Consider the following 27,295-nt stretch of genomic DNA (forward strand, 5'->3'; position numbering starts at 1 on the left):
TAGTCTGGCCTACCCGTTGCTCTTCACCAAATCACTGTTGGTTTCCCTGTTTTCAGTCTGTGCATTCCTGCTTCATAGATTTTTTTGCTTAACACCAAATAAATACTCATTATTTGTTTGTTTAAACCAACATCTCCGCATTATAACTCATGGCGACATGACCCATCAACAAAACACAAGTGAATTTAATAAAATAAAACAAACAAAAGCTAAAATTGGTCAGCCCCTTATTCATGAGAAAGCACAGTAAAACCCACAAGTCTGAGTATATTTTCCAGACATAATAAATCCTTAATTATTAACCTGTGAGCACCCAGAGCAACGCTGTCGTGAGAAACAAATTGAATTTTGAGGATAGAGACAAAGTATTCCTAGCATTGGCTTGAGTTTTATCTACTGAGGCTCCTTTAAAGACATATCTTTGCAAACCAACTATACGAACAACTTTAAAAATATGATTTAAATATCAAAGTACCCCTGGGTGTACTGTACACACAGTTATCTTTGCAACAAGAAAAAAAATAAGCACATTAAGGTGGAATCAATTTGGGGTTTTTTCTGCTAATACTTTGTGTGTTAAACTTCAAATTATATTTACATTAAGCAGTTTTTCTGCTTAAATAAAGAATGAATTCATCTTCACCACAGAGTGAGTGTGCACCTTTCAGTAACATTTCTACATGCAAAAACAAGAGGCAGCAGGTCTGTGAACTTTTCCATGTAAACAGCTGATTTGCAAAAGCTATCATGAGATAAGAGTCACAACAGTGGCAGTTTCAGGGTGTGGAGCACCGCTGTGAGCAAGGTGTGGCTGATCAAATGAGTTCAGTCACCTGGGTAAATAAAGTTTGGTTATATGGTCAAACAAAACCAATAAAAAAAACAAAGGGATATGGGGTATTGTATAAAAACAAGACAGGGTGAGATTAATTTAAAAAAAAAAAACTGACCAGGCACTGAAATCACTTTTATTTCTTTGCTGACAAACACTGGATAAAATAATGCTTGTTAAAGCTCACAATGATCTAAAGTAACTTGACAGATGATTAATTTGGTATCCATCAAAGTTTAGATTATTATTATTTTCTGACAAAAGCTGGACTGATTTTTTTTTTTAAGCAAAACTGTGTTAAAGCTCAAGATGATGAGACAGGAGCATGAAGGTTTCCGGGTTTTGTCCATCTAGTCGGAGTCGCTGCTGCAGGAGCTGCTGGAAGACTACAACAGACAACATGAGTCGTGTTATTCATCAAAACTCACGAGAAGCTCAGTTTGTCAAAGTTTATCTAGCATTTTAAGCAGGTCTTGCAAGTTTTGCAAAAACACTATGAAAAATACATTTCTGTGTTTTCCTGTGAGTTGCAAGTCCACAATTTGGTTGTGTTGTAAAAATTTCTCATGTTATATGTCACACTTTGAATTTCTGGTTCGGTGCAATCAGTCTTACCCCGTGGCTGTCCTTTCCTTTCTTGTGACAGTGGCCATGCTTGTGACCGTGCTTGTGCTTATGTTTGTCCTTTTTCTTGTCCTTTTTCTTGTCCTTGTGTCCATGTCCATGTCCATGTCCATGTCCGTGTCCATGTCCATGTCCGTGCCCGTGCCCTTGGCAGGATCCTTGGCCTTGACAACAACCAGAACCAGGTCCGTGCCCATGTCCGTGTCCTCCATGTGGCCCATGGTGCTGAGGAGGACAGGTTGGTGGGACAGTCCCTGGAGGACAACCCTGTGGAGGGTAACCCCCCTGCGGAGGGCAACCCCCCTGCGGAGGATAGTTCGGGTAACCAGGTGGGCCTAAAACAAAGGAGAAATGAGGAATCAGCTGTAAGTTCAAGGTGATGATTGAGGGGGCGAGCTAAAAGAGTCGTGTTTACCTTGGTTGTGTCCGTACATTTTGCTGCGTTACCAGGAGAAACTGCAGGTCCTGAAGAATAAAAAGACAGGTTTTAAATTAAAATCTTTGATAAACACAAAGACAAGAGTATCACGGGTATATCACAGGTGTATCACAGGTGAACATACCGAGTGCTGAGACCAGATCTGCAGATGCAGACGCTGCCTGCTGCTCCTTTTTATGTGCAGCTGCACCTGAAGCAGGGGCCGAGTCTGAACTCCTATCAGACCATTTTCTGTTTTATGACCTACATGGGTGTGTGTGTACAATCATTAATATACAGTCAGCAAACTAGATTTTATAAGGGTGCACACCCACAGACCCACATGATCTATTTTGCACTGTGGTTAGAGATTTTTTTTAATCATTTGCAGTCCTGCAAAACTTTTGAATACTTGGTGTCACCTGTTAATGCTTATAAAGCTGAGCATCTGCACAGACGTTATGCACAGTCAACAGACAGGCGCATCGGTGCAGGTTTCATATTATTATTGAAAGAGACACGTTACATTTCTGCTGAATTCTGCACTGATTTGTGATGGAAATTTCTTAATCATGAAAATAAAGTACCACGTTGCAATTCAGAAGTAGTCCTTGACTTCTTTCATTGTGTCATTTGGGGGTAGAAAGTACAAATACATGTAATATTGGGAGAGACATGTCTCCTGCATTTCCCTGAAATCTAAACTCACACGTAAGATGATTCTTTTCTCACAGAAATTAATATTTCCAGGTTTAAGGCGACATTAATCTCACTTGTGCACTGAACACACTTTTTGTTGTAATCAGATATGAAAAATGCACCACCCACTGGAATTAAGACACAAAGTTTCCATCCACAGGATGCAGTACACAGATTAAATGTCACAAAAAAACTATAAACTGTGATAAAAACTGAATTAAAGTGGCTGTACTGGGAGCTGCAGGGTGTGTAACAGTTAGGAGAAAAACAGCACTGAACAAAGGTCCAACCTGCCCTGAGTAAATAAAGATAAGGCACAGGGAGGAAGCAGAACAGCTGAGGTCAAATATAAAGTGGCACAAATCTGGGGACTGACTGTTTTTAAGATTGATTTAGTATAATACAAAAAACACTTAGAATGATTATAATTTAATTCAGATACTGTTAGGAACAACCCTCTGCTTGTTACATTTATTTAAAGTCTGCTTCACGTCAGCACATTGACTGCTGTAAAAGAGCCAGAGGCTCTACTACCACCTGAGCAGCATTTAAACACCTCAGCCTGCCAGAGCATTGATGCCATCCCTTTATGACTACAGTGTGCCCATCTTCTTCCAGCATGATAACACACCACATAACAAAGCCCCTATAGTCTCAAACTGGTTTCTTAAACATGACAATGAGTACTCTGTGCTTCAATGGCCTCCACAGTCAGCAGATCTTAATCAAATAGCCTAATAACCTAAGCTAATGATGAGATCTAGGAGTAGTCCTCCCAACTCAGCTGCACACTGATTTTTAGTCGCACCTTCTCAAGTATAGATAAGCAGCAGTTAAGCCTATGCGGCACACAAAGACTCGTGCACCACTAGGCCAGCAGGGGCTGCACAGGGATCATGTTTAATATGAGTACCCACCACTATAACAGGACACACATAAAAGTGAGAAAGAGGCCATAAAGAAAATGAATCCATCTTTGTTCTCAAATTCAAATTTATTACCACAGAGATAGATACAAAGTCACCATTATAGGCTCACTGTGTGTTTTACATGATCTAAAAGTGTGGTTGCATTTCTTGAGCCAAAAACAGGTTTATATTTGAGTTAACACCAGATTTTTACATCATAAAAATGATTTTTGTTGTGTGTCACGAAGATTTCCAGGTGGAATGTGTTTCATGGAGAAGTCTTCTAGTCAGAGTCACTGCTGCAGGAGCTGCTGGAGGACTGCACGAGGGATAAACACAATATATTTTAAATACTCTGCAAGTAACTAGCACACTGATTTAATCTCAGTTTTATATCCTCCATTCTGAGTTACTGTAAAAATGATGGCATCAGATCATCAAGGTTTTTGGCTCAGTGTGACTAAATGTGACGAATTCAGTCAAGACTGAGCAAGTTATAAAAACATCAGTGTTGAAAGTCGATACTTGGAGAGTTACACTTGGATAAAATGCCTCACTGAAAATCGGTTTTCAGGAAGGATTGCACAAACTTGCTAGTGTCATCATACCTCACCTCTGTTTGAACTCCTATTCAGTAGTGCAGTGCTGCACTCCTGAATCCTACCCTGTTCGCAGCCTTTCCATTCCCGAATGTTCACAGCTGGGGACACTTGCTTTAATAACCTTTACTCTAAAGCAGTAGTCATGAGAACTAAAACAATAAGTCTTAGGTTGTCTAGAGCTCTGGGAAGCCGCAGATTTGGGTCAAAATCTGTATGTGATCATGAATTTGAGCAAACCTATGAAGTTACTCATAGGTCTGACACTGGTATTATAAATGAAGACACATACAGCTACAGGGACTCTGCCATCAAGTACTGCTCATAGGTGATTTTTGGACTGTCTTTTGGTTCTCCCTCTAATATTGTTGAGTATTTTTTATTACAATAACTAAAGAAAATATAAAGCAGATCAAATGGCATAGCAAAATGTACATTGTTGCATAAATAATCATATCTTACCCCATGACACTGTTTTCCTTTCTTGTGACAATGACCATGCTTGTGGCCATGTTTATGCTTGTGGTGGTGACCATGATGACCATGGCCATGACCGTGACCATGATGCCCATGGTCATGATGACCATGGCCATGACCGTGACCATGATGTCCATGGTCATGATGACCATGGCCATGACCGTGGTGTCCATGACCGTGGCCATGACCATGCCCATGCCCATGCCCATGGCCATCACCATGTCCATGAGTAGATCCGCAGCCGGGTCCTACCACGTGGCCATGACCTCCAGATTCTCCACAATGTGAGGTCACTGGACAGCATTGAAATGAACCAGGCTGAGATGGACATGAAGGTGGTGGGGCAGGGCCTGGTGGACATCCTCCTGGCACTGGCTGAGGTCGACATCCTCCTTTTAAAAATAAATTTTGCTCCTTAAAATTCAGTGAATAAATATTTACAAAAAGAATTGAGGAATCAGGAAATAAAAGTGATTTATTTACCTTTGTTATGCCCAAACATGTCAAATGATCCAATCTAAAACCAGAAACTCAAAAAACTTGGTGTCACCCGTTACCTGTTAATGTAAGGGAATAGTTTAATTGTAATGATAACTCAGAGAAGACGGATAAAAAGAAAAATCCACAGTGAAAAAGACAGAAGTTTAGTTAAATGTTTTTAAACCGGTTAAAATATAGAATCATACAATGTATGAACAAATAAAATAAATATATAAGAAAGCCACAGCACAGTATAATTACTATAAACTACTCATCAGAAGGAAAGTTCACACCTGTGAACAGACTTTTGTCCATAAAACTAGAAATAGTACCAGATGCAAATACACACATTTATAAACACATATTTCATGGTAATTATTCCTACATATCCATGAATGGACTTACTGTGTGTTGCACTGCAGATCAACAGACACAGCGTTCAGCTGACCCTGCCATTTTATAAAGCCACACCTCTATTATGAAATCCAGCTTACATCATATGGGGCAAGCCTGAACTCCTACCATAAGATGTCATGCCATCATTTGTTAAATTAATCCCAGCAAACACAATGATGGATTTCATAGGATCTGTGTCTGATGCAGCTACTAATAAATCATGGTCTTTGTGTTTGTGCTGTGTTACTATTGGAATGTCCGATCTTGTTGCATAGACTATATGCAAAACAGAGACAGTTTGCTGGTCTGCTGATGTAAAAATGCCTTAAACTGGCATTCTTTTGATCAAGGTCAAGGTCAAATTTATTTATATAGCACATTTCCAGACAGACGATGCTGCACAAAGCTGTGTGTTAAAAGCCAGGGCATAAAAATATGTCTTTAGTAGTGATTTAAATTGATCAAGAGTTTGTGCAAGTCTAATATTTAGGGGAAGACTATTCCAAAGTCTGGGACCTGCCACAGAGAAGGCTCTATTGCCACGAGATTTGAGATTAGTCCGTGGGATGGATAGCATTAGTTTTGAGCTAGACCTCATGGACCTCAGACAGGTAAGAAGGGGCTTGGGTGTTAAGTGACTTAAAAACAAAAAGTAAAAGTTTAAATTAGATCCTGTAGGAAACAGGAAGCCAGTGTAGAGAAGCTAAAACTGGGGTTATATGCTCTCTTTGTTTGGCATTAGTTAGCAGGCCAGCTAACTGGTACCAAATGGAGATGTCCAAAATAGTCCTGGCTCTGTAAAAGGACACCAGACAAAAAAAAAAAAAAAAACTGAACAGACCAGAGAAGAATAATCAGTTTTCATATTTATTTTTTCAACACAAGATAACCATATAGTGGAAGCTGATTACAAGTTTACACAAAGTGTGTGTACAGAAAGATGGCTGTAGAATCTGGATATCTTTTTTCCAACACCAAAAAAAGTGCATTCTCTTTGATGACCAGCAGGGGCCAGCGAGGTGCAAAAGAATTTAATTGCATAATTTCACTGATATACTTGCTTCTGATTTATGAACTCGGTGAACAATTTCCAGATGATTTTAGTTCTACAACATAATGTTATTTTTGAAAATCATGATCCAGAGCAAAGAGACACTGAAGCAGGCTTTGCGTTAAGGCAGAGCTGCCTTGTGACTGACAGATTGCTACCCCGTGAGAATGCAGTTTCCTCAGTTTCTCAGGTAGAGTTGAGCCACGCTTGTCATGTTCTAATTCAAAAACAAACATAGGAAAGCTCAAGGCTCAAAATGATACTCCACAAACCCAGATATCCAGTTTTTATAAATATGTGTATGAGCATTCTGTTTTACATATTCTTTATATTTTATGTATTTTTACATCTGCTAAAATTATTTTTAAGTAAACATTAAAAGAAATGAGACAGGAAAGGATAAGATAGTAATATGTCCTTGCAGGTTCCTCCAGAAATCTTCATCTAGTCAGAGTCACTGCTGCAGGAGCTGCTGGAGCCCTGGAGAAGAGACAGATTATATTTGGTGAATTCCTCATGCTGATTCTAAATTCTAAACTCTTTTTGGCTCAGTGGTTAGGATGAGTGGTTTATTTTTCACTTATGACCTCAAAATATCCTTAAAATTGGCTTAAAGTGTGTATTTGCTGACTTGCTATATAGTGATAACCTTCCAAACATATATAACAGATAATTTCAGTGATCTTTTTCAGGATGTATTACACAAACATGTCACGCAGCTGAATAACATCTACTTCCTGTTGTGGATAAAATATTTACTGCTGCAGAATTCAGACTCACCCATGATATTCCCTCCTCTTCTTGTGGCAGGACAGGTGCCTGTGTCCTCCCCTGTGTCTGCACCTACGCTTCTTAACATCCATGATGATGGTGTCCATGGTGTCCATGGTGTCCATGGTGCCCATGGTGCCCATGGTGTCCATGGTGCCCATGGTGCCCATGTCCCCAATATCCATCACCATATCCCCCACAGCCATCACCATATCCCATATAGCCACCACTATATCCCCCATGGTGACCACCAAATCCATGCTGCCTAAGGCCGAGGTTGAGAAGTCCACTAAGAAGGCCACTACCATGTCCATGGTGGCCATGGTGCCCATGGTGCCCATGGTGGCCATGGTGCCCGTGGTGGCCGTGGTGGCCATGTCCATGATGTCCGTGCCCTGGAATTAGTCATAAATTAAATCTTTAGGATATAAATTCTAAAAGAAAAATCAAATCTATATGAAAAAGCACACATGATGAGCGCTGTGTTATTTACCAAACATTTCAAAACTGCAAAATTCAGATCCTTGAGTTCACCAAAATCTGTTCAGAAAATAAAACACAATATATTCAAACATACAAAAATTACAAATTACATTAATGAATTAGTGACACCTGCACATATATAAATATATATATATATACATATATTATCATGAGCAGAGATTCAGTGTTAAACTTACTGTTCACCAGAAAGTTGATCCACTGACTCGCCTGTCACCTGCCACTCTTTATATGTAAAGCCACACCTCAACCTAAACCATGCTGAACACCCATTACTGTGTTTTGTTTACATCTGTAACTCTATAGTCTACCACTGACACATATAGCACATACTGATAAAACCAGCATTACACATAAATATGTCGATATGTGAGCCCACGGTTCAATGTAACACACAAATACACTTAGAATTGATGTTTAGTTACTTAGTTACTGAACAGTGTGATTAACAGGGCTCTTTGTTCCTGCATTTTTCTCATGCAAAACAGGTGTGATGATACCAGGAAAAAACCCCACATCTGTTTAGAGAAACGAACTTCAGAGAAAACTTTGTTTTTTTGTTAGAGTTGTTTGTTTTGTTGATATGGCTACACAATCAAAACAGTTTTAAAGGTATTGCATCCATAAATAAAGGGACCTGGTCTAGCTGTTAACATTTTATGGTTGAAATTATGATGATTAGCCATTTTTGTTTGTTAATTCTTTCATTTACATTTGTCATGGAGAGCTGTATTATGAACGGAGTTAAACATCCCCTCGGTACTTTTCCATTATCTAGATTCACTTCTTCTAATATTAGCAGCTGGGATAAAGCTGATTATCATCTCACCAAGTTGACCCCCTATATGTTCACATGATCATATGACTCTTCTTCCACAGAAAATGATCCCAATGAGTGTCACCATCTCGAGTCAAAGACGTCGTCAGATGATGGTGATTAAATGGAGATTTAAAAATATATATATATAAATATCACAAAAATATAAGAGTAAAATGCATTTAAAGGGTTTGAGGGTAAAGATTACATTCAAAAACCAGAACTCAAACATGGACTTAGTCTACATTCATAATTCAGCAAATCAGTGTTGATGTCCTGTTTCAGGATCATATATAAATGCTTATAAAACACTAAGAACAAATAAAAAAATACAGTTGCATCATTATTTATGACTGATGTTCATCAGTAATAAACACAAAGACCTGACACTCCTACTGTCCTCATAGAGGTCTGTGGTAGCTTCCAGGAATGATGATGCTGTTTCTGGAGAACTGATTGAACCTGCTCACTGAACAGGTTAGGTTCACATGTTACCCTGTGTGATTCACCTTTTAGTAAAGAAATCCCAGGTTAAACCTGAAGTTACCTGGGTAAGATGAATTCATGCTACCTGGTGTAGGCTTCAGGTTAGTTTTCACATATCAACAGATAAGAAATCACCACATACTGACCAATCAGATCATCGGACAATAGCGTCACTGTTCCTGGAAGACACCTGCTGGAACACAGAGCATACACCAAAATACAGTTTAATAAATCTAAAGTTTAAATGGATCCAGTTTAAAGTTTCAGAGCACTAATGAGCAGCTGTCACCTTAGAAATAAACAGCAGCACTGAGAGCGCACTCAGAGGTAAAAGAAGTAACCTGAATTAAAACTTTCATTTTACTGTTTTATTTGCTGAATCACCATATTAGCAACTTTAATCTCTCATCTTATTTCTATAAATGTTTTACTGATATATTTTTATGTTCTTTATACATTTTGAATCACCATTTGCTTCCAAGAACGCTCTTTTTTAAAAAAGCAGCACCCACTAAGCTACAGAGTCACAACACAAGGCTTTCAATTGTACATTATGTGCACAGTTATTAAAACACATTAATAAAACAAAACATTCGTCATGACCACACCAGCTACTGGACTGCAGCCTAAAAAACATGCACATAATGGAATAGCAGGAATAGTTTTAATGACGTCAGCTATGTGCTGTATTAGGTGATGCAGGGCGTTGCTGCAGAAAGCAGTCGAACTTGTTGACTGTGACTGTGAATAAAGGATAAAACATCACGGGACGTCCGTGTCATGGTGGCTGTGCTTCATGTTACTGAGTCAAATTGTTAAAAACCAAAAACAAACATTTGGCCTTATCTGAGGAAACAATGAGGAAAAATTGTTTATTTTAAAGTTCTCTGCATTAAAACGTTTTAAAACAGTCTGGAAGAAGCCTGGAGGTTTATTAACTGTAGGCTCATTTAGATTACGCTGGCCCTCTTCTGCTCTCTACAAGAGTAGCTTTGTATAATTCATAATTCAGAATACTCCTCATTTATCTTATACAGGGTCCTTGTACCACCCCTTAGTGTGTCCCCAACTGTTTAGTTCCTTCCCCCTTAACAAATCATTTTTCTGATTGGTTGCCTCTCATAAACAGAAGCTTTCAACAGCTGGGTTTTCAGCCTGAACTGTGTGCTGAGACAACTATATACAGTATTCCCTCTCTATGACATCATACAGAGCCAAGAGAATATAAAAACTTGTATATACTGACCTCCTGGTTTGATTCTTTTGGCATGCTCAGTGAACACCCACCACTTTAAAAGGATGTATTTGACAGAAAATGAGGAAAAACCATAAAAAAACAGTAAATTTTAAATGACTTCTGAATGAAAAACTACCGTATCCCTGAAGGTACAGAATGCAAAGAGATGTTGCTGCTAAGTTTCTCTAAAAAAAATTTTATACAAAAATCTGAGATGTCTATGGGCACGTCGCACCATAATTTCTAGCCTGTTGTCTCACATTTGTCTGGATGAACACTTTTTAATCCAACACAAGGAAAGATCTGTGGTTTCTGTCAAAGGAAGTTCCTATAGCTTGAAGTGTGCTATGTATTCTATTCTATTCTATTCATTTCTGGTTTTTGGTTTTATGTCAGATTTTTGTGCTCATTCTATTTATTTTTTCCTTTTGACTTTATGTGTTTTTCTGTCTGTCATCTTGTTTAGCATTACTCAGTTTCTAAGTGTAGTTCTGTTATCTGTGGGTCACTTCCTGTTTTAGAATTGTTTCTTCTATGTTCTCTTCCACTTTTACTTCCTGCTTTTTGCCCTCCATTGTGTTTTTCTTCCCAAAACGTATTAGTTTGTCCTGTTTTTGAGCACATCTTGTATTTTGTTTATCTATGCTCTTTTCACCTGCAGAAAAAAAGAGTAGTTACCATGGCCAGTCTTATCTTTGTCCTCCACCACACATCCTCACATTTCAAAAGTCAGAGGAAACTAGTGTGCAGACTGCCTGTAAGCATTTTTAGCTGTAACTAAGTGTGAATCACCATAAAGGTTAAGGTGTCCATATTTCAGCATGGACTTTTTGTCATGTTTTTAGTTTGCTGGGATCCTGAAACCCTCCTCACTGTATAGAACCTGTTAAGAAACAATCTCTGTGAGTCTTTCCCCTACTTTTTCTTCCTCCTTAACCTCATCTACAGATGTTTTGTCTACTTATAGGAAGAGATGGCAAAGCCAAACTCTGTACTTCTTTTTTAATTATTAAAATTAAATGAAGAGTAAATGCATTAGGGTGTGGTTGGTGGTTCGGCTGCAGGGGATGAATGGAGTAGTGAGTTCAGAGTGTTGGTTTGCTGGTTTTGCACAGCCTTTGAGGATTCTCTAATCATCCCTTCCCTATTTCAGTAGCGGCCGGGCCGGGAGAGGAAGCTGGTGCTAGAGGAGAGCACCGGAGCCAGGGCAGCGCGCACTGGAAAGCGCCCAAAAAATGAAAAAGCAGATTGTGTAATGAAATTAAAAAACGCAAACCACAGCTACAGAGTCGTGTACGGTCCTTTTGAGATCACAGTAAACTACAAGTAAAAGGGGATGTAAGGCGACATGGACAGGCGTCTGTTTTTGCATATACATGTTGAGAATCAGACAGAGACAGCATTTTAAGCAGGAAATCTGCTGAAGTAACGTCATTATGTAGATGGAAATTGCACTAAAGATGGCTCAAAGCACTAAAACAATACTTCTGAAAACCTCAGCAGCTAGATCTCTTTACAGAAACCACGACACAGCCACAAGAAGAACCCCCCCACAAACCTTGTATGCAGGAACTATTTTCTTACTACTGAACTCCATCCCCAATCATACCACTTTATAGAGGGAAGGCTTGCTTCGGTGACCTTGTGTTGGGATGTAAACATTAAAAGTCTCACAGCCCCCACTGCTCTGCCCTTACCTTAGCTAGCTGTATGCCGCTTCTTTTGATTGGAAGATGTAAACAGTAGGAAGAAAATAGTTTCTCCAAAAAGCTGCTCCAAATAAGATTTGTGGATTTTTTTGAGCACTAAAGAAATGAAAGTCTATTTCTGTCAGTACATATCTATTCTGAACTAATTTAACTACTAATGAGGTGAATTACTGAACCTTAAGTCAACTATTTGTACTGCTATTACGAGCCAAAAAGCTGTGCAAATGTTCCTAAGCAGTAGAGGGAATGAATATCCAAATGAAAGTCTAGATTATTATTATTCTTTACAAGCTGTCTCTGGTGCTGTAGATTTGGGTGCTCTCATATATAAAATCTAACAAGGACATCCAGTAATAAATCTCTAATTTTGCGCTCACCCTTCCCAGGATCCATCAGGTCTCTGAACCTTCTTGCAGTACTCCAGCCCCTCTCTCAGAGTTGACCTGAAGAAAACACAGCAAACTTAGAGGATCCTCCTGAACTTCAGTGACAACTGAGAAAATATACATGCTCAAGATATTTTCAGAAAAACACAGTTTGATTTTATACTTATTTTGTTAGGTTGGCTTTAGTTTAGTTCAAGCCATACTAATACTGTGGACAATTATAGAAGAATCTCACACTGTGGACACATTTGCTCTGTTAGGTTTAGGAGAGGGAGCTAAAAGGGCAGCAAAGATGGGGATAAGTCTAGCTAATGTCCAGCCTTATATTTCCTGTCACCTGGCTGTCTGTCGTGTCATGTGCACAAGAGTTCAGGATTGCAGTGCATGAGTGAAAACAGTTTTAGGAGATAGTATACCTCCAAACAACATGTTTATACCTTATCTCCACGTTACAGTGATCAGGGTAGACCTTCTGGAAGTGCCTCAGAGCCTCCATAACTGCTGAGGTGCGCTCCACATATGTGTAATTTATCATGATGTCGCCTGTTTGTGAATGAATGTAAGAGATAAAAGGGAAAGACAGAGACGGCACATAGTAACAGTGTAAAACAAACATTTCACAACATGTTCTGCATCCTCATTTTCAATGGAAAATAAGGCGGTCTTTGACTTTCTGCCCTTTGTTACTTGAAAGATTATTGCCACATTTTCAGTACGCAATGGAAAAAGGTTTCCACTCTCCAAGCGTCATGTTTAAATTATTGCCTCCCTTTTTCATATCTACATATTTACAGCTTGAATCACTCAGACATTCCCAGCAGCAACAGGGAACTCCTCCTCACATGACTCTTTGAAATCAATGGGGGTTTTTTTTAACACAAAGAACATGTTTTTTTCAGTAAGATGTTTGCAACACACTCACCCAACACACCACAGAGGGGCTGAGCAGCTCCAGGAGGCACTCACCTCTCTTAGTTTCATATATGGTAAATCCAGTGTGTCTGGGTTTCTCATGCTCAGCAGCTACAAAAACAGAGACATGGTGAAAGGATGAAGAAGAAGATGACAAGGGACTGGGTGTTCAGTTCAGTTTGCACTCTAATTGCTTTTAATTGGAAAAGGCAGCAAGATTTCACAGGAAGCCTTAGACATTCTCAATTTTTCACAATGCTCCATGTTTATTCCAATTATGTTTATTTCAAAGCACTGTACAGAAAATATGACAGGCATTGGGGTCAAATGTACGACTTAAGGCAATATTCAAAATTATAGTCCAGTTTAAGAGCTGAGTATTTATTTGGTTTAATAAAAGGTGAGCAGAAACTCGCCGCAGAAAACCTGCAGATCTCTGGGAGTTTGATGCAAATGTGTGAGGCATTAAAGAAGCTGTGTATACATCTTTCTAGCTAAAATTCTATTTTTTCCATATTTGTCCAGACAAACACAATAACAACAGTATGAGGTGTAAAAAACTAAAAAAAAAAAATAAGTTAACTGAAAACAGATCTTCCGTTTTACGTTGACAGCGTCACACAAACACATCATTGTTGCTGTTCGGGAATTCACTCATAGATTATAATTCAGGATTCTTTGAGTTTCTCTCTGATAATCTCTCTGGATGATTGATGATGATTGACCCTGCATTCATGCCTGTGTGCATTTAAGTCAGAATCTGGAATCAAAGCAAATACTACAAAAACAACATGTAGTACTTTATTACTTAAAGTGTTAAATTAAGGTGTTGATAGTTCCTTCCATTTGAGTATTTCTTTATCTGACTTGTTGGTCTCTAGACCCAGACGGATACAGAAGTAAGGAATGAAATGAAGAAAGGAAAGAATGGAAGTTAGGAAGAGGGAAGGAATTTTGTATAATTGAAATTTAGTCTCATTCTAATCACTGATGACTCTGTTAAATAAAATGGAAACCAGTTGTTAACCTGGAAAACCTTTTTAACCAAGAAAGCCTTTTAAAACACAGGCCAACCTGTACAGCAGGTAACTCCACAGCTGATCACAATTATTCTGTATTTTTACTAACGCTGATATATTTACTAACATTATCATTATTATTTAAATCATCATTAACAGCAAAGGTGATCAGGTTTAATTACAGTAACAGCAGGACGTTCATCATCTGTGAGTGTTTTTGTGCTGAACTTTAAGATGATGTCATGTCCACATACAGCCAGGTGAGATAAGCCACAGCTGGGATGCAAAATACAACACTGAATACGTTTAGCCGTACTGTGTTTGAGCATGGCGCCCCCATGTTGAACAAGCTGGATTGCACATCTGTCTGAGGCTGAGAACCAGGGGGCTTCCTCTGCGGTCAGTCTGACAGCGTAACAGTAGCTCATCAGGAGGTAGATCTGCCCACAGTGACACCACAGGGTGGAGGGGTGGGCCAGCCAGTTTAGCAGCACTAAAACTGCCTCTCTGTTATATGTTCTGTTAAATTTTTTTGTTGTCTTTCTGTTTCTTCTGCTGTCATGTTTTGTGTTAGTCTTTGTGTCTCAACTACTTAAACCACCAAACTGAAACAAAAAGGGAACTGAATAAAAAGAATTACCAAAGAAGGAGAAATTGAAATATTGAGCTCAATGGGACTATTTTTTTCTTTTATTTTTACTGTTATTGTTGAAATTGTAAATTGTATCTTATTTTGTTTTCACTTTTCAAAATAATAACTATTGTGGGTGAGGGTGAAGTGCTCTAATGGGATGATACAGTACTATGAGGTTTTTAAGATAAGATGGGTACTGAGTATTCAGGAGCCCCCATCAGTACTCCTGCTGCAGGCTTCTGTAGAACCATCAATGATGGCTTCGCTCACCCATTACCTGTTAATATGAGGGAATAGTTTAACTTTAATGATAACTCAAGGAAGACAGTTAAAAGGAAAGATTCACTGTGAAAAAGACAAAAAGTTTATTTTAATGTTTTTAAACAGGTTAAAATACCTTGCCTTTCGCCCTAATACAGCTGTGATAGCCTTCAGCTGCCTCGACCCTCAAAAAGGATTAGCAGAAGCAAATGGATGGATGAGTGGTGTTAAAATCTCCCAGTTCTTTGAATCTTTGGGCTGAAGGAAGGACAATACTCGGTGTATAAATGCTCAATCAACAATATTTTATTTCCATATAATTCAACACTTAAGAGCATAAGAACCATCATGATGGGGAGACCTGCCTGCAGAGGGTCACAGCAAGTCTCAAAATGGTGACGGGTTACTCAGCCTTTTATAGCCTCTAGTGGCCCCCACCTAGTCGTAAAAGCCTAAACATTCACATGTTTTCTCTCTTACGGCGCCTAAGTTATGACCTCGACTCCTTGTCTTTCTGCTCTCTGTAAAGGTGGGGGTATGGAATGTGGTCTTCTCTTCTTCTATTCTAGACACAAGGTCTCCTGCACACAACATTCTCTTCATGATTCAGCAGTATGAAATGTCAAGAAACAGTGTAACACATTCAACAGTGTCGAGTAATACAGGTCAATCCAATAGATCTAATGATTTTCACACTCTTTTAAGTCAGAAGTATAATGCAAACTAAAACTACATACTGATCACACACTCTATATTAAGGGGTATAATATGATCTACAGCAATATCATAATTCAACTACTTTGATTACAGATATAAGGTAACATATGATAACAGAATAATCTCACAGTGGACAATGTATAAATAAATATAAAAACATAAGAAAGCCACACCACAGTGTAATTACTATAAACTACTCATCAACATCCTGTGCATTTGCTTTTTGTCTCTATAACGGTGGAAAGTCCGCACTGTGTGACTGTGTAAACAGGTTTATGTTTATGAAACTAAAAATAGCGTGGACACATCCATACACATAGATTTCATAAAATACTCACCAAATAACTACCACGCCACTACTAATAAATCATGTTCTTTGTGTTTGTGCGGTGTTATTATTGCTATGTCCATTCTTGTTGCATAGACTAAAACATAGAGATAGTTTCCTGGTCTGCTGATGTAAAACTGTCTCAAACCTGCATTCTTTTCATGGCCAAAAAAAGTTTGGCTCTGTAGAAGGACTTTGGCACAAAAAATGAGACGGGCCAGAGAAGAATAATCAGTTTACATTTTTATTTTTTCAACACAAAGTAACCATACAGTGGAGAGTGATTTTTTTTACACACAGTCTGTGTACAAAAGATGGATGTAAAATCTGGATTATTTCAATGCTCAAAAAATGCATTCTCTTTGATGACCAGCAGGGGGCAGCTGGCTGCAAAAGATTTTTATTGGTACATTTTAAAAATATCCCTGCTTCTGACTGATGACATCAGTAAACACTTTACAGTTGACTTTATAGTATAGTGTTATAGTGTTCTACAACATGAAGTTATTTTTGAAAATCATGTTCCAATTAAGGGGTTGTTCAAAATCACTACCCTTTCAGCTTGTTCGTGGCCAAAAGTGGCCACCTACAGATTAGGTCTGTAATTTTTATTATTTTGGGGGGTTTTTTGCCATTTTTTCTGCATAAAGCTTTTAAGTAACTTCAGTTCTTTCCATAAATATAAAATAATTATTACTTTTTTATTTTTTAACCCTTTAAACACCAGTTTGTTTGTCCACTGCACCAGCTGGACGACAACCTCAAATCTCGCAATTTTATATAATTGCATTACTACTGAAATTTCTTGTATTATTAATAGTAGAGTCTGGGGCATATAATTGATTCACATCAACATTGATTATAATGCACTGTTATGCTGGGAGAGCAAAAACATAAAAACTCCCTCTGAGACTGTTCGTGGCCAAAAATGGCCACCCCTTGTTTACATTTACAAAATGCTATAAAATTCATATATATTAAGAAAAATGTCCAGTTTTTTTTTACATGATTTTTTAGATTAGCATCAGGGCTGTTCATGAAAATCAAAATTTCATTAAAATTCTGAAATTTAACCCTTTAAATACCAGTTAGAGCACATAATCATAACAACTCATAAATAGAGAAAATCATAAAATCCCAATTTTTTTTCTAAATAATACATGCCATCTGATTTATTTGCTAACCATGATGAAGGTTAGATGCATAGCAATAATTAACAGCATCAATGACATTTATGCAACATTGTTTTTTTCTGCAGTGGCAGAAAAACAAAAAAACTCCCTCTGAGACTGTTCGTGGCCAAAAATGGCCACCCCTTGTTTACATTTACAAAATGCTATAAAATTCATATATATTAAGAAAAATGTCCAGTTTTTTTTACATGATTTTTTAAATTAGCATCAGGGCTGTTCATGAAAATCAAAATTTCATTAAAATTCTGAAATTTAACCCTTTAAATACCAGTTAGAGCTCATAATCATAACAACTCATAAATAGAGAAAATCATAAAATCCCAATTTTTTTTCTAAATAATACATGCCATCTGATTTATTTGCTAACCATGATGAAGGTTAGATGCATAGCAATAATTAACAGCATCAATGACATTTATGCAACATTGTTTTTTTCTGCAGTGGCAGAAAAACTAAAAAAACTCCCTCTGAGACTGTTCGTGGCCAAAAATGGCCACCCCTTGTTTACATTTACAAAATGCTATAAAATTCATATATATTAAAACATTTTTCTACTTAGACCAACTTCATTTTTTAAATGAAAACCACTCCTAGTCATGAAAACCAAAATATAATTCAAATTCAGAAATTATACCCTTTGAATACCAGTCAAATTATATGTTACTACTATGTTTTTGGGGGGGAAATAGCAAAAGTTCAAATTTTTTCAGCAGTTGAATGACGAAACCTTTTTTATTTTTTTTAAATCATTGCAGGTCAGTGCCAGTAACAAAAATAATTATTAATAATACTAATATTTTGTATTATTCCTGTGAGTAATGACTCCAATAAAAGAAACTCCCACTTTGTTAGTCATGCCAAAAACGGCCTTTTATTGCTTGTTTGTACAAAATACATCCTCTTTCTGTGTGTGTGTGTGTGTGTGTGTGTGTGTGTGTGTGCGCGTGCGCACTCAGGGAAGGCAGGACACGCAAACCACAGCAGAGTGATCTTTGCAGACACTCTTTCCACAGCTGGAGCAAGTGGTTGCCGTTCTTCTTCTCTTTATACACAGTTCGCACCTTTTCCTCATTTTGTTGATGGGCTGTGCTCTGATTCTGATTCTGACTGCTGTATCTCAGCAACAATAGCAGCGGCTGCTTTTGAGCGTGGGGCACAAGGCCGTCTTGCAATTTCTGGAGTCACCAGCATGTGGCCCAGCTCCTCCAGGAACACCCTTCATTTGTGGGTCTTGGTGGACTCCCACTCAGGATGCACTGCTTTCCACAGGACAAAGGCATTGTATGCTGAGACGTCCAGAAGATTGTAGAACAGAGCCAGTGGCCAGCGACCGGTTCTCCTCCGACAACTGTAGGTGCCAACAACCTTGTCTAGGTTATCCACTCCACCTTTACACCTATTGTAATCAAGGATTGCTGCTGGCTTCTTCTTTTCCCCATCACTTACTGCTGGTTCTCTATGCTTTGTGCTCAAAAGAAGCACATTCTTCCCTCGCTTGGGCATGTAGGAGACTGCCATGGTTGTTTTGGTGAAGGCAAAGAGAGATGAAAGAATCTTCCTCTGTCTCAGCTGAACAAGCTGGGGAGGGAGCTCTGGTTTGTTTCTCCTGATTGTGCCAACCAGAGCTAGTTTTCTTCGGAGCAGCTCCTCTGCCAAGCTGAATGATGTAAAGAAGTTGTCACAAGTGACAGTGTGTCCTTGGAGCCCCTCTGTCAGTTGTAGCACAACTCTCATTCCCTGATTAACTTCCCGGGAACTTCCAGGTTTTCCTGTGTAAATTTCCATCTTCCAAGCATAGGAGGTTGCCACATCACAGGTCATCCAGATTTTAATGCCATATTTTGCAGGCTTGCTGGGCATATACTGTCGAAATCCACATCGACCTTTGAATCCAACCAGCTGCTCATCGACACACACGTCAATTCCTGGATTGAACAGCAGGGGGAGACGAGCAACCCACTTTTCCCACAGGACGCGAAATGCAGCAAGCTTGTCGTTCCTGAAACGTCCCGGGCGGGTGAGCTTGTCATCAAAGCGGATGTTAGCGCTGATCTGGGCGTAGCGGTAGTGGGGCATTGTAGCACGGAATATTTTCCGTCCGGTCTTGTCAGCCCACAAACCACGCGATGCTTCACGCCTTGAGCGGTAGACACCAGCGAGAATCAAAATCCCAATGTACGCTCTCATCTCCACATCATCCACATCCCTCCAATCCTCACACTTTCGCCTTCCATGCAGGTTTGTGTGGGTGCACAGCAGCTGAATGATCTCGTCTGTCACAAACAGGTCAAATGCAGATCTCAGGGTGCTAATGCGGGCAACTGCATACAGGGTGGGCCCTGGAGTGATACCAGTGGGTACTGGATTGTAGCGCATGGTCTCCTCAGCAGTGGGAAACCACTCAATATTCCCAGAACGAGACATCCACTCAGCTACCGGCCCCCCGGCGTCTGCCGCTTCTCCTACCGTCTCTGCCATTAGCCGCTCTGCCTCGACTGCTGTCTCTGTATCATTCTCACTTGCTGAAGAAGAGGAATCGGGCACTGGATGGTAATCCTCATCACTGGTAGTGATGCTGTCATTCTCTGAGGAGACTGAAGAAGAAGCCTCTTCTTCAGATGCAGCGGATTCCTCGTCATCTTCGCTTTCTGAGCGCATCATATAGTCAAGTGCTTGACGCAGTGAATATGACCGTCTTGCCATCTTGCCAGAGCAAAAATGATCTTGAAGGTGCTGGGTTTATTTATAGCTTTACAAACGACTGCACCTGTATAAACCCCAGGACAGAATTACAAACAGTCCCAGTATGTTGTTGTTTATGCTACAGCTACAGCTTTGAACTTTGCAGAGTGTCCTGTGAGTTCTTTCTCTGGTTTTTTTTGTTGGGAGAGTAGATATTTTGGTGTGCATTTTTTTAATGAAAAGAACAAAGTTAGATGTGCTTTCATCATGAACATCAAAGTTAAAATTCCCAAGGAAGCTCAAAGCTCAATAGCTTGCATCAAGAGACATTCACATGAACTTGGACGTATGGCAACATAATTTATTTTTCTCTCTTGCAAATGCAAAGTTGTGCTGCAATTTCACACTGGCACTTTTTTTTTCATGCACAAACACAAACCTTTGTCTAACATCTTTAAGATCAAACCTGAAACAAAATTGTGTCATTCTTTTGGTCCATTGGAGTGCAGTAAGCCATCAAACACCCCTATAGAAAACTCAGAATATTACATGAAATTGCTTGCTTGGCCAAAAATGGGTAAATGATGTAATTTGGTAAAAAACATTAAAAACTACAATTTTCATGTGTTGAGTTTAGAATGAAAGCAATTTTACCTAAATCGCATGATATAGTACTGTCAGTAACAAGGAATCAAAAAAGGTGGTTATAATAGGTTTCAATTGGCCACAAATGGCCACGATAGAACCATAAGGAACTATTTAGTGTATAGTGAATATTATTGACATTATTAAGGAGCTGATGTTGAAAATTAAAAAATCTCAAAAAAATACACACCTTTGGGAAGTTTCATTCCATTTGCATTAACAGAACAGAAATGGTTGAAAAAAGAAAAGTGAAGTGGCCACAAATGGCCAGGATAGAACCCCAAGGGTTAAAACCGAAAACAAACATTTGGCCTTATCAGAGGAAAGAAGACACCTGATCAAGCACGGTGATGAAAGCTTTTTTTATTTTAAGTTCTCTGCATTAAAATGTTTTAAAACAATGTAGAACAGGTGTATTAACTTCAGGGTCATTTAGATTAAACTTATTCTGCTCTCTACAAGAGTATAGCTTCGCATAATTTCACGTTCAGAATAATCCTCATTATCTTATATGGGGTCCTTGTGCTGTCCCACAGTGTGTCCCCAACAGAGATGGGCTGTAACGTGTAACTACTGATTACTTTTTTAAAGTAATGAGTAAAGTAAGAGATTAGGGGAGACCGGGGATAGTCATAACATGGGTCAGTTGTAACACTTCTAATTTCTCCAATCAGGGCTAAGTTTCAAATCATGTGATTCATTCTGTACATGCCCAATTCAGTTCTTCTATCACTTGTGAAAAGTCAGCACCCTTTGACAAACACAGACAATTTAAGAAGAAAAAAACTAATTTGTAAGTCAAAAAGTAAGTTGTTGTTTTTTTTTCTTGCTTTATTTAATTTCCTGATAGCATTATCTGCTTTGCAGTTAAACTCATCGAACTTAAATCATGTTATTTGTATGTCTATGGAGATATATTCTCTGCATGTCTTTAGTGTTAATGTTTTAGCCGTTAGCTGTAATGTTAGCCATATCGTGGCTATAGGAGTCTGGGTAAATTGTAACAGCAACAGTCTGGGTTAGTTGTAACAACCATGGAAATGTTACAACTTACCCCACTATTACTTTAACTCTTTTTTTTTTTTCTTTGAATTACAGTATGCTTAGGTTGTGGAAAAGAAAGACTGACTGAGGGGTGCCTCAGTATTTTGGATGGAGCATCAAATGATGTTAGAAATCAGGGAAAGTCCAACAGATCTCTGGCAAAATTGTATGGCATTTCCCATGTCACTTTGCACAGATCTTGTAAAGAAATTAAAAATCTGGAAGATCAGGGATCAAGGAAACTCCCACATGTAGGATACCATAGTGGAAAGAAGGTCTTCAGTGATGAACTAGAGAAACAATTAACAGAATACCTGATAAGGGCTGCAGATGCATTTTATGGACTATGTCCACGTGAGGTAAGCAGATAAGAATTGATAAAGGATAAGACAAGGGAAAGTTAGAAAATTGTAATGGTGGCAATTTAAAATATATTATATCAGAAATATTGACATATTTTGTGATTAAAATTACAGGTAAAACAACTGGCATATCAGCTTGCAGTGAAACATTGATCCAAATATCATGGGGCAAATTCTCGAGGGCTGGACCAGACTGGTTCTTAGCCTACATGAAAAGAAACCCAACTTTGTCCATTAGATGTCCCGAAGCTTCAAGTCTGACATCGGCCACCAGTTTTAATAAAAACAATTGTGGAATGTTTTTCAAAAAATTTGATGAAGTGTTAAAGAGACACAACTTAACTGTAAATGACATATGGAATATTGATGAGACTGGCATAACAACTGTGCAAACCCCAGACAAAGTAATGACATGACCATGATGTCTGTGACCATGATGCCCATGCCCGTGACCGTGGCCATCGCCATGTCCTTGAGTAGATCTGCAACCAGGCCCTACCACGTAACCATGACCTCCAGATTCTCCACAAGGTGAGGTCACTGGACAGCATCCAAATGGACCAGGCTGAGGTGGACATGAAGGTGGTGGGGCAGGGCCTGGTGGACATCCTCCTGGCAATGGCTGAGGTTGACACCCTTATTTTAAAAATAAAATTTTGCTCCTTAAAATTCAGTGAATAAATATTTACAAAAACAATCAAGGAATCGGGGAATAAAAGTGATTTCTTTACCTTTGTTATGCCCAAACATGTCAAATGATCTGATCTAAAACCAGAAACTCAAAGAACTCGGTGTCACCCGTTACCTGTTAATGTGAAGGAATAGTTTTATAGTAATGATAACAGAAAAAGAATCCACAGTGAAAAGACAAAAGCTCAGTTAAATGTTTTTAAACTGGTAAAAATATAGAATCATACAATGTATGAACAAGTAAAATAAATATATAAGAAAGCCACACCACTGTATAATTACTATAAACTACTCATCAGTAGGAAAGTCCACACTTGGTGACCGTGTAACAGATTTTTGTCCATAAAACTGTTTATACGAAATAGTACCAGATGCACACATGCATAAACACATATTTCATCGTAATTATTCCTACATATCCACGAATGGACTTACTGTGTGTTGCACTGCAGATCAACAGACACAGCGTTCAGCTGACCCTGCCGTTTTATAAAGCCACACCTCTATTATGAAATCCAGCTTACATCATCAGAGGTAAGCCTGAACTCCCACCACAAGATGTCATTGTTAAATTAATATCAGCAAACACAATGATGGATTTCATAGGATCTGTGTCTGATACAGCTACTAATAAATCATGGTCTTTGTGTTTGTGCTGTGTTATTATCGGAATGTCCAGTCTTGTTGGATAGACTATATGCAAAACATAGAGACAGTTTCCTGGTCTGCTGATGTAAAAGTGCCTCAAACTGGCATTTTTTGATGGCTAAAATAGTCCTGGCTCTGTAAAAGGACATCGGACAAAAAAATGAACAGACCAGAGAAGAATAGTCAGTTTTCATATTTATTTTTTCAACACAAAGTAAATATAAAGTGGAAGCTGATTATGAGTTTACACAAAGTCTTTGTACAAAAGATTGATGTAGAATCTGGATTTTTTTTCAACGCTAAAAAAATGCATTTTCTTTGATGACCAGCAGGGGGCAGCTGGCTGCAAAAGAATTTAGCTGGCATCATTTCACACATATAGCTGCTTCTGATTTATGAACTCAGTGAAAAATGTTCAAATGACTTTAGTTCTACAACATAATGTTATCTTTGAAAATGGCTTAAAATGATACTCCACAAACCCATACATCCAGTTTTTTATAAATATGTGAATGAGTGTTTTGTTTTACATATTCTTTATATTTAATGTATTTTCGCATCTGCTAAAATAATTTTAGGTAAACACTAAAAAAAAAAACTGAAAGCAAAGGATGAGATAGTAATGTTTCCACGTAGGTCCCTCCGGAAATGTTCATCTAGTCAGAGTCACTGCTGCAGGAACTGCTGGAGTCCTGGAGAAGAGACAGATGATATTTGGTAAATTCCTCACACTGATTAAAATTCTAAACTCTTTTTGGCTTAGTGGTTAGGATGAGCGGTTTATTTTTCACTTATGACCTCCTCCAAATATCCTTAAAATTGGCTTAAAGTGTATATTTGCTGTCTTACAACCCTGTGATAACCTTCCAAACACATCTTATGAATAACAGAGAATTTCAGTGATCTTTTTCAGGATGTATTACACAGACATGTCTCGCTTCACTTGCAGCTGAATAACATCTACTTCCTGTTGTGGATAAAATATTTACTGCTGCAGTATTCAGACTCACCCATGATATTTCCTCCCCTTCTTGTGGCAGGACAGGTGCCTGTGTCCTCCCCTGTGTCTGCGCCTACACTTCTTAACATCCATGATGATGGTGTCCATGGTGCCCATGGTGCCCATGGTGTCCATGGTGCCCATGGTGCCCATATTGGCCTTGTCCCCAGTAGCCATCACCATATGCCCCATAGCCACCACCATATCCCATATAGCCACCATTATATCCCCCATGGTGACCACCAATTCCTTGCTGCTGGAAGCCGGGGTTGAAAGGTCCCAAAAAACCACTACCATGTCCATGGTGTCCATGGTGGCCATGGTGGCCATGGTGCCCGTGGTGGCCATGTCCATGATGTCCGTGCCCTGGAATTAGTCATAAATCAAATCTTTAGGATATAAATTTTAAAATCAAATCCATATTTAAAAAGAACACATGAAAAGCGCTGTGTTATTTACCAGACATTTCAAAACGTCAAAATTCAGATCCTTGAGTTCACCAAAATCTGTTTAGAAAATAAAACACAATATATTCAAACATACATGAGAAAATTACAAATTACATCCATGGATCAGCGAGATCTGCACATATATATATACACATGATCATCAGCAGAGACTCAGTGTTGAACTTACTGTTCACCGGAAAGTTGATCCACTGATACACCTGTAAACTGCCACTCTTTTTATGTAAAGCCACACCTCAACCTGAAGCATGCTAAACGCCCATTACTAGGTAAAATATGTGTTTTGTTTACATCTGTAACTCTATAGTCTACCACTGACACGTATAGCACATACTGATAAAACCAGCATTACATGTAGATATGTTGATACATGAGCCCACGGTTTAGAGTAGCACATAAATGTTAGATTTGATGTTTAGTTACTTAGTGAACAGTGTGAGTGACAGAACTCTTTGTTCCTGTATTTTTCTTATGCAAAACAGGTGTGATGATATCAGGAAAAAACCCCACATCTGTTCAGAGAAAGGAATTTCAGAGAAAACTTTGTTTTTTTCTTAGAGTTGTTTGTTTTGTATTGTTCATATGGTTACACAATCAAAACAGTTTTAAAGGCTTTGCATTCATGAATAAAGTGACCTGGTCTGGCTGTTAATATTTTATGGTTGAAAATATAATAATAAGCCTTTTTTTTTTTTAGTTAATTCTTCCATTTACATTTTGGAGAGCTGTACTACGAACGGAGTTAAACATCCCCTCGGTACTTTTCCATTATCTGGATTCACTTACTCTAATATTGGCAGCTGGGATAAAGCCGGTAATCACCTCACTAAGTTAACCCAGGGTTTCCCTACATGTTCACACAATCATAAGACTCTTTTCCACAGAAAATGATCCCTGAGTGTCACCATCTCCACTCAAAGACATCAGATGATAGTGATTAAATGGAGATTAAAAAAACATCATAAAAATGTAATGAGCAGATGTCAAATTAGAAATAAACAGCAGCACTGACAGCGCACTCAGTGATAAAACAAGAAACCTGAATTAAAAACATTTATTTTACAGCTCTGTGAGCTGAATCACCAGATTAGCAGCTTTAATCTCTCATCTCATTTCTATAAATGTTTTACCTGCACAGTTCATTTACAAAACATTTCAAAACATTAGTCATGACCACACCAGCAGCTGGAATGCAGCACAAAAAATATGCACACAATGTAACAATAGGATTAGTATCAATAACGTCAGCTATGTGCTGTATCAGGTGATGCAGGGCGTTGCTGCAGAAAGCAGTCGTACTTGTTGACTCTGACTGTGAATAAAGGTTAAAACATCACGGGACGTCCATGTCTTGATGGTTGTGCTTCGTATTACTGAATCACATTGTTAAACACCTAAAACAAAGATTTGGCTATATATATATCCGTGTTGGGGAGTAACAGAATACATGTACCGGCGTTACGTATTTAAAATACAAAATATGAGTAACTGTATTCCGTTACAGTTACCGTTTAAAAAGGTGGTATTCAGAATACAGTTACTTTGCTGAAATAAAGGGATTACACGGCGGTCTTTTCCTGTTTCATATGTTAGGCTGTCCCCTCTCTATTTTTGGTAGTTCCAGGCCGGTGGAAACCCAAACAAAACACACATTAGCCTCTACGTTCACACTGCAGGCGAAAGCGCATCAAACCCGACTTTTTTTTTACCCTGTGCGACCCATATCCGATCATGGTATGACCGTGTGAACGGTACAAATCCGATATTTTCAAATCCGATCTGGTCACTTTCGTATGTGGTACTGAATCCGATACATATCTGATGTTTTAGAAAGCGACTGCTGTTTGAACGGTCATGTCGCATTAAATCCGTCTTTTACATCACTGACACAAGACAGACGCCGGAGAAGTCTTTCCTGGTCATTGATTTATAAACACAACTTTTCTCCACATAGATACTATATTTGGAACAATAGAGACATTTTATACAAACATAAGTCTGTGTTTTTAAGTAACTGGTTTGATAATGGGATTCATCGTGTTGCACAACTTATAAATCTTGGAGGTTTACTGTCTTACTCAGAATTTTTGAATACATATGGTCTTCCTGTACCACCAAAGGAATATGCCATAGTGTTTGATGCTATCCCTGCTGGGGTCTTAATGTTGTTTAGAAATCCTGTTGTTTATGATTTGACCCCTTTACCACTGGATCCTGCTGTTACCTATGTCGGTCAGGTGTGTTTCCCCTCTATAAAGAGGAAAAACAACCGTGAAATACGAACTCTGTTTCAAAAAGACAG

General features: G+C 38.6%; 1 pseudogene; it reads right to left on the minus strand.

The window, feature by feature from the left end:
• Positions 1-18,469: 18,469 nt before the first annotated feature.
• Positions 18,470-20,158, minus strand: LOC120433663 (annotated as a pseudogene).
• Positions 20,159-27,295: the final 7,137 nt, after the last annotated feature.

The sequence above is a fragment of the Oreochromis aureus genome, linkage group 16 (genome assembly GCF_013358895.1).
Source record: "Oreochromis aureus strain Israel breed Guangdong linkage group 16, ZZ_aureus, whole genome shotgun sequence".
Classification (NCBI taxonomy): domain Eukaryota; kingdom Metazoa; phylum Chordata; class Actinopteri; order Cichliformes; family Cichlidae; genus Oreochromis; species Oreochromis aureus.